The sequence below is a fragment of the Rutidosis leptorrhynchoides genome, chromosome 11 (assembly GCF_046630445.1).
Source record: "Rutidosis leptorrhynchoides isolate AG116_Rl617_1_P2 chromosome 11, CSIRO_AGI_Rlap_v1, whole genome shotgun sequence".
In the NCBI taxonomy this organism is placed as follows: Eukaryota; Viridiplantae; Streptophyta; class Magnoliopsida; order Asterales; family Asteraceae; genus Rutidosis; species Rutidosis leptorrhynchoides.
The window spans coordinates 101,574,755-101,588,239 of record NC_092343.1 but is presented as its reverse complement, the minus strand read 5'-3'; the positions used below and the strand labels follow the sequence as shown (position 1 = coordinate 101,588,239).

The 13,485-nt window shown below is 33.1% G+C and overlaps 1 non-coding gene across 1 annotated transcript; it reads left to right on the top strand.

The window, feature by feature from the left end:
• Positions 1 to 779: 779 nt before the first annotated feature.
• On the top strand, positions 780 to 886 carry LOC139879093 (small nucleolar RNA R71). Its single transcript, XR_011769944.1, has one exon. It is a non-coding gene; the product is annotated as a small nucleolar RNA R71 (small nucleolar RNA).
• The last annotated feature ends 12,599 nt before the right edge of the window (positions 887 to 13,485 follow it).

Genomic DNA, 13,485 nt, shown 5'->3' with positions numbered 1-13,485 from the left:
TCGATAGCTTTCCTTGTTCCCTCTCACTCATCATGCTAGCAAGAGTACCTACGTGTTTTTCTATATTTAAAATGGAAGCTTGTTGAGTTCTTAATGACTGATCAAACCTCTCATTTGTTTCGGTTTGAGATGTAATAAATTGTGTTTGAGATTCCATTAGCTTTGCCATCATCTCTTCCAGATTTGGCTTTTTCTCTTCGGTTTGTTGTGGTGGTTTATATAATCTAGGTTTTTGTTTATTGAAAGTGTTGTTTTGAGTTGGTTGGTTATTCAGACCTTGTTGATTGTACGAGTTATTGTTAGGTCCATTTGGATTGTAAAGAATGTTTTGATTTCAATTGAAGTTTGGCCTTGGCGGTTGATAATTCTTTTGATAATTATTTCCCGGCCTTTGGTTTATGTAAGAAACATTCTCACGTTGTTCCATCGTTTGCTCAATGTGACAATCTTTCGTTAAGTGTGGTCCACCGCATTGCTCACAACTGATTCGTATTGCATGAATATCTTTATTTATCTTTTCCATTCGTCTCTCGAAAGCATCTATTTTTGTGGAAACGGAATCAAAGTTATGGTTAGAATCGGCTCTAGCCGCTTTAGATGATCAAAAAATATCTTTTTCTTGATGCCACACATGTGAGTGGGATGCTGTGTTATCAATGATTTTGTGAGCTTCAGTTGCGGTTTTCTTCATAATGGAACCACCAGCTGTTATGTAGATGTCTTTTCGTGTAGCAATGTCGCAACCGTGGTAGAATATTTGTACTATTTGATAAGTATCTAAACCGTGTTGAGGACATCCTCTCAACAATTTTCCGAATCTTGTCCATGCCTCATATAATGTTTCATTTGGCTTTTGCACGAACGTAACAATTTCTCCTTGAAGTCTCACAGCTTTAGATGCCGAAAATAATTGTTTAAGAAATTTTTCAACTAAAACATCCCATGTATCAATCGCCCCTTCAGGTAACGATTCTAACCAATCTTTGGCTTCTCCCTTTAAAGTCCATGGAAATAACATGAGATAGATCTATTCATCCTCAACTTCTCTGATTTTGAATAGAGTACAAATCCTATTAAAGGTTCGAAGATGTTCGTTTGGATCTTCTTTTGGCGTACCACTATATTGGCATTGATTAGTTACCATGTGTAGGATTTGTCCTTTGATTTCATAATCTGGCGCATTAATTTCTGGCTTAATAATGGTGTGACCTTGGCCCGTGCATGTGGCTCTCATTCGGTCTTCCATACTTAGAGGTTCTGTTACTTCCATAATTGAATTTGTTGAATCTGAATCACTAGAGGATTCTGATTTAATGGTTTCTTCCTCAACAATCTCTGGATGAGTAATTTGTGGTTCCGGAGGAATGATTATTGGTTCAGGATCTCTGAATTGTCCTTGAATATCCTCCGGGTTTTCAATTGTGAGGTCGGGTTCAAAAAATGGATTATCAGAAATTTGAATTGGAGTACTTGGACGACTAGATGACGATTCTAAAGAAAAATTAACGGCGAAAATATTGGCTAAATGTCTTGATCGAGTTATGGGTGGTGAACGTATGAAAGGTGGTAAACGTTTTGCTCGGTGCATTCACTGAATATCCTATTAGTTATAAAAATAAAAATTATATAAGTTATCAAATTAATAGACTTTTTTGATTTTTCCCACGTTTCGAATAGCCAATAGATGCAGCAGGTAGCCAGGACCCTTTAAATCGGAAGCCCACAACTTGCCACTAACAAATCCAACTATTACTACGAACCAGAAAATTTTGGATGTCTATCAATTTAACCACTTCAAATAATTTTTCGTTTTGAAATTTTAGGGAAGAAATAGAAAAATTCTATATCCTAAAAACTAGAGCGTCGAGAAATAAGAAAGAAAAAGAGCCCGTCGAAAAACGTTGAAAAATAAAAGGTCGAAAAACAAAAAAAAGAAAATAAGCGTCGAAACTTAGAGTTCTAAAAACTAAAAATTAAAACTTACGTCTAAAGGTATTAAAGCTTAAAAGGAATTCTATATCCAAAACGGTAAACTTAAAAGGCACTAAAACTTATTACGGCGTCGCAAAATTCTAAAGCACCAGTCTAAAGAAAAAGCACTTAAGGGATTTTATGGCAAAGCCTAAAAATATAGAAATAAAAATAAACTATGGCTTTTACTATATCTTAAAACTAGTTACGAGCGATAAAAATACAAATTACGTACTAAATAATAAAAATATACAATTTATAAAAAGAGAAAAAAAATGATAAAATTACTAATTTTTATAAAAATTATTTTTATATTATTTATTTTATAAAAGTATTATTTTATATAATTAATAATAATAATAACACTTAATATTACAAATAAAATAATAAAACTAAAACTAATATTAAAAACTAATTAAAAAATTAAACCCTAATTAGGGTTGATTAATAATAATTATTAATAATACTCCGTAAATAATGTTGTACGAGGTTGAAACCTGGCGTGTCAGATAGAGCCATGCGGTCGCATGGATTTTAAGCTTCCGGTTCATGCGATCGCATGGGCCTGAATTTCGGATCACAAATTGGGCTGCTACAGTACCAGGCCCGATTCTTTTTACTATTATTTTTTTCTGATTTTTAAATTTCTGTTTTTAATTTATAAAAAAATATGTAATAAAAACTTATAAAAAGAAATTACTTATTAATCTTAATTTTTAACAAAAGAAAAATAAAAATATAAACTTTTTAATTTAAATACTTAAAAATATAGAAATATATATATTTTTTTTTTCTTTTTATATTTTAAAAACTTATATATTTTTACAAGACTAACTAAAAAAACTAATTTTTTTTTATATAGCGTTTCGCTTTCGGCATTGATGAGTTTCCCCGGCAGTGGCGCCAAAAATACTTGATGTTATGCGAGGTGTATACGAAATAGTTATATTTTTATTACGAAATACTATTAAATATGATACAATTTTACACAAGTTATTTATTTATTTATAGAGTGGATATACCTAAACCTTGCTACAACACTTATAGGCAGTGTACCTAATCGTACAGTAGTGTAGTTTTTAGTAAGTCCGGTTCATCCACAGGGAACTAGCCAAGTTTAACGCTATATTTTAAAAACTATATTTGTATAAAATATATATAATTATATATAGTAATATTATTATAAAAGGGGGTTTTTACCGTTTAATGACCGGTTTGTCGATTTTAAATAAAGCGTAAAGATAAATGACGATAATATAAATGACAGAATTTAAATTGCGATAAAGTAAATTGCAGTAATTAAAATGACAGTAAATAAAGGTACGATGAAATATGAAATAAAAGTATTATGCTTATTTAAACTTCTGTAATCATGATGTTTGACGTTTTGATTTTAATTATTTGTTACCCGGGTTAATTGTCCTTTGTCCTGGTTTATTTGATACCTATCTGGTTTTTGTCCATAATAGTCCATCGGTCATAATTATAAAATGCTCGTCAAATTAACCTTATTCCCGAAGTCAAATATTCTAACTAATTAGGGATTCGAACTGTAACAAGGTTTTAATACTTTGTTAATAATTACACCAGGTTATCGACTGCGCGTAATTCAAGGTTTTAATACTTTGTTAACAATTACACCAATTATCCTTGTATGTAATCCACCCCTGTTTTAATGAGATATGAATATTAATTTACCCACTTGATCAGAATGAATAATCAATTACCCAATCCGAATAATTAATTAAATGATCGTAAAAGATGTCGTATAAACGTCACTAAATAGAACATACATAATCATTTTAATAATTATTAGATTAACTAATTTGAAGATAGGTTTGACAGGTTCTGATGAGTTGTCATTCGATTAGACAATACCCCCTTATCTATTAATAGTTAATAGTCCAATGTCCACAAGTGTCGGTCTTTTGTCCAAACCTTAATTATGGTACAAAATCTAATAACCCAATCTTAATTTTTAGTTCAACATCACGATTACTTTGGCTTAAATAAGCATAATAATAAATTAGTTACGAGACATTAATTTAAAAAGGAAGAACTTAGCTTACAGTGGTGATTAATCGCGTAGCGTTGCATGGACAGAATTTCGACTTAAAACCCGTAAAACATTCTTAAAATAACCTTATTATTATTAACTTAAAATTAAAATTATATTATAATATATATATATATATATATATATATATATATATATATATATATATATATATATATATATATATATATATATATATATATATATTTACGTTACATAGAAAGGAAAAGAAAAAGGTGTGTTTTGCTCGTCGAAAAATGCTGAATTTATAGGACCTGGCCAGGTTTCTGGCTTCATGCGATCGCATGAAAAATGGTCTTCCTGGCCATGCGATCGCATCGCCAGCTGGATCAGGCCACCTACTTTTGTTTTCTAGTTTTGCCGACGTTTTATTAATATATATATATATATATATATATATATATATATATATATATATATATATATATATATATATATATATATATATATATATATATATATATATATATATATAATTTTAAGAATTATTTATATATTATATTATATTTATGTGCATAGTTAACTTGTAATTTTAGCTCCGTTGCGTCGCGCGTTGATAGTTGGCTCAAGTCCCGGTTCCGGATTTTCGAACGTCCTTTCGTACGCGGAGATATCTTGTACTTTGCGTTTTGTGGCTTGCACTCTTGTAATTTTTAGACGTTTCTCATCATTAAATTGAACCACTTGAATTATATCTTGTACATTTGAGCTTTTTAGTCATTTGCGTCTTCAAATCATTGTTTTCTTCTTTTGTATTCACACTTATTTATTTAAACGAATATTACATAAAAATAGAACAATTACAACTAAAAGCTTTACATATTGGAAGGATATTGTGCCTAAATATATGTTCATTTGGAGCACTATCAGAAGTAAAGTTTTTCGAGAAAAAGACACGCGCTTCTTGATTTAGGTCAGGAAGTTGTCATCCAGACCAGTTGTAGAGTCTACGAAAAACCTTGAAAAGTTTTCTCGAAAATCAGCTGGAAATCCACGGACCTCAGCATCAAACAGGGTCGCCAAGTGGTCAGACTTATCCTAACCATGAGAAGATCTGTCTCGTACAATGGGGGGCACCGTGCAAATTAGCTTATAAGACTAATGAATCCGATCCCCAGAAAGGATAATCTTCTTAAAGATCAAAAATCGGCTTTTAAGACTGATATTACTCAATCCTTGAGATTGACTTTTAAAGATTGAGAATTACAAACTCATGAAATTCGATGATATCTAAACTCGAGCTTGAACGAGAAAATATTTTGATCAAATTAAAACCAATTTGTTTTCTGAAACCTATTTTCAAATGCGTTCATTACCATTGAACGTAAAATCCTGAGAATTCGCTAGAATTCATTAGGTCACCTGAACCAAATCGGGTGTCAACCGTAAGAACGGTGGTTTCATAGCATGGTCGAAGACAGTACCTTGTGCCAGACCGAAAAACTATAGGGTGATCTTTACTATTGCTCCTACAAAGGATATTAATTGCATCCGACACGATATAGACCATAATCAAAAGCATGTCACGGGACATTGCCTTAACAGTTGCTTGTTCAACGCTTTCCTTTACAACCGGACGGTAGTTTACCAAAAGGTAATATACGGAGTAAGTAAACTGGACGTGTTGCTTTCCTAATACAAGGTTAGGAAGTGGGTGACACAAAACCGCAAGTTTTGAGCTAAAATTTTCAAATCTGAAACCCACCAAACCCACAAAAATATTTTGCAAACACCGGTGAAGGGTTATTCCGGAAAACTTATCTAGGGTAAAAGCTAGATTGAATTTTCAAAAGATCAAATGTTTTCATAAAGATCTAATTTCCTAAAGGATCTAAATTTTTATAGTCATGTGGGACTGTAAACCACAACGTTACTATCATTGTTCATACCGCCGTATTAAAATCACTGATGTACAAAGTGTGAAGAATAAAGAAGTGATTCTAGTAAAGTTATATTCAAGTTCTATATTGCTTGAGGACAAGCAACGCTCAAGTGTGTGAATATTTGATAATGCTAAAAACGAACATATATTTCATAGCATTGTCCCTCAAGAAAGACAAGCTTTTAGTTGCAATTGTTCTATTTACAAGTGATATTCGTTTAAATAATAAAAGGTGAAGACAAAAGACAGATTCGACGATTTGAAGACGCAAACGACCATAAAGCTAAAATGTACAAAATACAATTCAAGTGGTTCAATTTATTGATAAGAAACGTCTCAAAATTAGAAGAGTACAAGCCGCAAAACGCAAAGTACAAGATATTAAATTGTACGCAAGGACGTTCGAAAATCCGGAACTGGGACATGAACCAACTATCAACGCGCGACGCAACGGACTAAAAATTACAAGTCAACTACGCACATGAATATAATATAATATATATATAATTATATAAAATTATATATATATTATATTATATTATTTATAAACCGTCGGCAAACTAGCAAACAAAAGCATGTGGGCTGGATCCAACTGGCCATGCGATCGCATGGCCTGGAAGAACAAAGCTCATGAGATCGCATGAGAGCCTGTAGCAGGCCAAGTCCTATAAAGTTCACGAATTCTGGCCAATTTATTGACACAATATAATTCAATCTCTCTCACTCTCAAATATATATTTATATTTATATTTTAATTATAATTTTAATATTAAAAGTTTAATAATAATAAGGTTATAGTGGCGAATGTTGTAAGTGTGTAAGTCGAAATTATGTCTGTGTAACGCTACGCTATTAATACTCATTGTAAGTTATGTTCAACCTTTTTAAATTAATGTCTCGTAGCTAAATTATTATTATGCTTATTTAAATCGAAGTAATCGTGATGTTGGGCTAAATATTAAGACGGGGTAATTGGGCTTTGTACCATAATTGGGGTTTGGACAAAAGACCGACACCTGTAGAAATTGGACTATGGACTATTAATGGGCTTTATATTTGTTTAACTGAATGATAGTCCGTTAATTTAATATAGAGATTTACAATTGGACGTACCTATAAATAACCACATACACTCGATCGGACACGATGGGCGGGATATTTATAAGTACTAATAATCTTTCATTTTACCGGACACGGGGATGGATTAATAGTTAATGGACTCGTTAAAACAGGGGTGAATTACATACAAGGACACTTGGTGAAATGTCCCGTTCTTATTGATTAAAAACGTTCCATATTAATTGATTTCGTTGCGAGGTTTTGACCTCTATATGAGACGTTTTTCAAAGACTGCATTCATTTTAAAACAAACCATAACCTTTATTTCATCAATAAAGGTTTAAAAAGCTTTACGTAGATTATCAAATAATAATAATCTAAAATATCATGTTTACACACGACCATTACATAATGGTTTACAATACAAATATGTTACAACAAAATAAGTTTCTTGAATGCAGTTTTTACACAATATCATACAAGCATGGACTCCAAATCTCGTCCTTATTTAAGTATGCGACAGCGGAAGCTCTTAATAATCACCTGAGAATAAACATGCTTTAAACGTCAACAAAAAATGTTGGTGAGTTATAGGTTTAACCTATATATATAAAATTGTAACAATAGACCACAAGATTTCATATTTCAATACACATCCCATACATAGAGATAAAAATCATTTATATGGTGAACACCTGGTAACCGACATTAACAAGATGCATATATAAGAATATCCCCATCATTCCGGGACACCCTTCGGATATGATATAAATTTCGAAGTACTAAAGCATCCGGTACTTTGGATGGGGTTTGTTAGGCCCAATAGATCTATCTTTAGGATTCGGGTCAATTAGGGTGTCTGTTCCCTAATTCTTAGATTACCAGACTTAATAAAAAGGGGCATATTCGATTTCGATAATTCAACCATAGAATGTAGTTTCACGTACTTGTGTCTATTTTGTAAATCATTTATAAAACCTGCATGTATTCTCATCCCAAAAATATTAGATTTTAAAAGTGGACTATAACTCACTTTCACAGATTTTTACTTCGTCGGGAAGTAAGACTTGGCCACTGATTGATTCACGAACCTATAACAATATATACATATATATCAAAGTATGTTCAAAATATATTTACAACACTTTTAATATATTTTGATGTTTTAAGTTTATTAAGTCAGCTGTCCTCGTTAGTAACCTACAACTAGTTGTCCACAGTTAGATGTACAGAAATAAATCAATAAATATTATCTTGAATCAATCCACGACCCAGTGTATACGTATCTCAGTATTGATCACAACTCAAACTATATATATTTTGGAATCAACCTCAACCCTGTATAGCTAACTCCAACATTCACATATAGAGTGTCTATGGTTGTTCCGAAATATATATAGATGTGTCGACATGATAGGTCGAAACATTGTATACGTGTCTATGGTATCTCAAGATTACATAATATACAATACAAGTTGATTAAGTTATGGTTGGAATAGATTTGTTACCAATTTTCACGTAGCTAAAATGAGAAAAATTATCCAATCTTGTTTTACCCATAACTTCTTCATTTTAAATCCGTTTTGAGTGAATCAAATTGCTATGGTTTCATATTGAACTCTATTTTATGAATCTAAACAGAAAAAGTATAGGTTTATAGTCGGAAAAATAAGTTACAAGTCGTTTTTGTAAAGGTAGTCATTTCAGTCGAAAGAACGACGTCTAGATGACCATTTTAGAAAACATACTTCCACTTTGAGTTTAACCATAATTTTTGGATATAGTTTCATGTTCATAATAAAAATTATTTTCTCAGAATAACAACTTTTAAATCAAATTTTATCATAGTTTTTAATTAACTAACCCAAAACAGCCCGCGGTGTTACTACGACGGCGTAAATCCGGTTTTACGGTGTTTTTCGTGTTTCCAGGTTTTAAATCATTAAGTTAGCATATCATATAGATATAGAACATGTGTTTAGTTGATTTTAAAAGTCAAGTTAGAAGGATTAACTTTTGTTTGCGAACAAGTTTAGAATTAACTAAACTATGTTCTAGTGATTACAAGTTTAAACCTTCGAATAAGATAGCTTTATATGTATGAATCGAATGATGTTATGAACATCATTACTACCTTAATTTCCTTGGATAAACCTACTAGAAAAGAAAAAAATGGATCTAGCTTCAACGGATCCTTGGATGGCTCGAAGTTCTTGAAGCAGAATCATGACACGAAAACAAGTTCAAGTAAGATCATCACTTGAAATAAGATTGTTATAGTTATAGAAATTGAACCAAAGTTTGAATATGATTATTACCTTGTATTAGAATGATAACCTACTGTAAGAAACAAAGATTTCTTGAGGTTGGATGATCGCCTTACAAGATTGGAAGTGAGCTAGCAAACTTGAAAGTATTCTTGATTTTATGTAACTAGAACTTGTAGAATTTATGAAGAACACTTAGAACTTGAAGATAGAACTTGAGAGAGATCAATTAGATGAAGAAAATTGAAGAATGAAAGTGTTTGTAGGTGTTTTTGGTCGTTGGTGTATGGATTATATATAAAGGATATGTAATTTTGTTTTCATGTAAATAAGTCATGAATGATTACTCATATTTTTGTAATTTTATGAGATATTTCATGCTAGTTTCCAAATGATGGTTCCCAAATGTGTTAGGTGACTCACATGGGCTTCTAAGAGCTGATCATTGGAGTGTATATACCAATAGTACATACATCTAAAAGCTGTGTATTGTACGAGTACGAATACGGGTGCATACGAGTAGAATTGTTGATGAAACTGAACGAGGATGTAATTGTAAGCATTTTTGTTAAGTAGAAGTATTTTGATAAGTGTATTGAAGTCTTTAAAAAGTGTATAAATACATATTAAAACACTACATGTATATACATTTTAACTGAGTCGTTAAGTCATCGTTAGTCGTTACATGTAAGTGTTGTTTTGAAACCTTTAGGTTAACGATCTTGTTAAATGTTGTTAACCCAATGTTTATAATATCAAATGAGATTTTAAATTATTATATTATCATGATATTATCATGTATGAATATCTCTTAATATGATATATATACATTAAATGTCTTTACAACGATAATCGTTACATATATGTCTCGTTTAAAAGTCATTAAGTTAGTAGTCTTGTTTTTACATATGTAGTTCATTGTTAATATACTTTATGATATGTTTTATTATCATAGTATCATGTTAACTATATATATATATATCCATATATATGTCATCATATAGTTTTTACAAGTTTTAACGTTCGTGAATCACCGATCAACTTGGGTGGTCAATTGTCTATATGAAACATATGTCAATTAATCAAGTCTTAACAAGTTTGATTGCTTAACATGTTGGAAACATTTAATCATGTAAATATCAATCTCAATTAATATATATAAACATGGAAAAGTTCGGGTCACTACAGTACCTACCCGTTAAATAAATTTCGTCCCGAAATTTTAAGCTGTTGAAGGTGTTGACGAATCTTCTGGAAATAGATGCGGGTATTTCTTCTTCATCTGATCTTCACGCTCCCAGGTGAACTCGGGTCCTCTACGAGCATTCCATCGAACCTTAACAATTGGTATCTTGTTTTGCTTAAGTCTTTTAACCTCACGATCCATTATTTCGACGGGTTCTTCGATGAATTGGAGTTTTTCGTTGATTTAGATTTCATCTAACGAGATAGTGAGATCTTCTTTAGCAAAACATTTCTTCAAATTCGAGACGTGGAAAGTGTTATGTACAGCCGCGAGTTGTTGAGGTAACTCAAGTCGGTAAGCTACTGGTCCGATACGATCAATAATCTTGAATGGTCCAATATACCTTGGATTTAATTTCCCTCGTTTACCAAATTGAACAACGTCTTTCCAAGGTGAAACTTTAAGCATGACCATTTCTCCAATTTCAAATTCTATATCTTTTCTTTTAATGTCAGCGTAGCTCTTTTGTCGACTTTGGGCGGTTTTCAATCGTTGTTGAATTTGGATGATCTTCTCAGTAGTTTCTTGTATAATCTCCGGACCCGTAATCTGTCTATCCCCCACTTCACTCCAACAAATCTAAGACCTGCACTTTCTACCATAAAGTGCTTCAAACGGCGCCATCTCAATGCTTGAATGGTAGCTGTTGTTGTAGAAAAATTCTGCTAACGGTAGATGTCGATCCCAACTGTTTTCGAAATCAATAACACGTGCTCGTAGCATGTCTTCAAGCGTTTGTATCGTCCTTTTGCTCTACCCATCAGTTTGTAGATGATAGGCAGTACTCATGTCTAGACGAGTTCCTAATGCTTGCTGTAATGTCTGCCAGAATCTTGAAATAAATCTGCCATCCCTATCAGAGATAATAGAGATTGGTATTCCATGTCTGGAGACGACTTCCTTCAAATACAGTCGTGCTAACTTCTCCATCTTGTCATCTTCTCTTATTGGCAGGAAGTGTGCTGATTTTGTGAGACGATCAACTATTACCCAAATAGTATCAAAACCACTTGCAGTCCTTGGCAATTTAGTGATGAAATCCATGGTAATGTTTTCCCATTTCTATTCTGGGATTTCGGGTTGTTGAAGTAGACCTGATGGTTTATGATGCTCAGCTTTGACCTTAGAACACGTCAAACATTCTCCTACGTATTTAGCAACATCGGCTTTCATACCCGGCCACCAAAAATGTTTCTTGAGATCCTTGTACATCTTCCCCGTTCCAGGATGTATTGAGTATCTGGTTTTATGAGCTTCTCTAAGTACCATTTCTCTCATATCTCCAAATTTTGGTACCCAAATCCTTTCAGCCGTATACCGGGTTCCGTCTTCCCGAATATTAAGATGCTTCTTCGATCATTTGGGTATTTCATCCTTTAAATTTCCCTCTTTTAAAACTCCTTGTTGCGCCTCCTTTATTTGAGTAGTAAGGTTATTATGAATCATTATATTCATAGATTTTACTCGAATGGGTTCTCTGTCCTTCCTGCTCAAGGCATCGGCTACCACATTTGCCTTCCCCGGGTGGTAACGAATCTCAAAGTCGTAATCATTCAATAATTCAATCCACCTACGCTGCCTCATATTCAGTTGTTTCTGATTAAATATGTGTTGAAGACTTTTGTGGTCGGTATATATAATACTTTTGACCCCATATAAGTAGTGCCTCCAAGTCTTTAATGCAAAAACAACCGCGCCTAATTCCAAATCATGCGTCGTATAATTTTGTTCGTGAATCTTCAATTGTCTAGACGCATAAGCAATCACCTTCGTTCGTTGCATTAATACACAACCGAGACCTTGCTTTGATGCGTCACAATAAATCACAAAATCATCATTCCCTTCAGGCAATGACAATATAGGTGCCGTAGTTATCTTTTTCTTCAATAACTGAAATGCTTTCGCTTGTTCATCATTCCATTCAAATTTCTTCCCTTTATGCGTTAATGCAGTCAAGGGTTTTGCTATTCTGGAAAAGTCTTGGATGAACCTTCTGTAGTAACCAGCTAGTCCTAAAAACTGGCGTATGTGTTTCGGAGTTTTCGGGGTTTCCCACTTTTCAACAGTTTCTATCTTTACCGGATCCACCTTAATACCTTCTTTGTTCACTATGTGACCGAGGAATTGAACTTCTTCCAACCAAAATGCACACTTTGAAAACTTAGCGTACAATTCTTCCTTCCTCAATACTTCTAACACCTTTCTCAAATGTTCACCGTGTTCTAGGTCATTCTTTGAGTAAATAAGTATGTCATCAATGAAAACAATGACAAACTTGTCAAGGTATGGTCCACACACTCGGTTCATAAGGTCCATGAACATAGCTGGTGTATTAGTTAAACCAAATGGCATGACCATAAACTCGTAATGACAGTAACGTGTTCTGAAAGCAGTCTTTGGAATATCATCTTCTTTCACCCGCATTTGATGATACCTGGAACGTAAGTCAATCTTTGAATAAACAGACGAGCCTTGTAGTTGATCAAATAAGTCGTCGATTCTCGGTAGTGGGTAGCGGTTCTTGATGGTAAGTTTGTTCAACTCTCGGTAGTCGATACACAACCTGAATGTACCATCTTTCTTCTTGACAAACAAAACAGGAGCTCCCCACGGTGATGTGCTTGGTCGAATGAAACCATGCTCTAAAAGTTCTTGTAATTGGCTTTGCAGTTCTTTCATCTCGCTGGGTGCGAGTCTGTAAGGAGCACGAGCTATTGGTGCAGCTCCTGGTACAAGATCTATTTGAAATTCAACGGATCGATGTGGGGGTAATCCCGGTAATTCTTTCGGAAATACATTGGGAAATTCTTTTGCGACGGGAACATCATTGATGCTCTTTTCTTCAGTTTGTACTTTCTCGACGTGTGCTAGAATAGCATAGCAACCTTTTCTTATTAGTTTTTGTGCCTTCAAATTACTAATAAGATGTAGCTTCGTGTTGCCCTTTTCTCCGTACACCATTAAGGGTTTTCCTTTTTCTCGT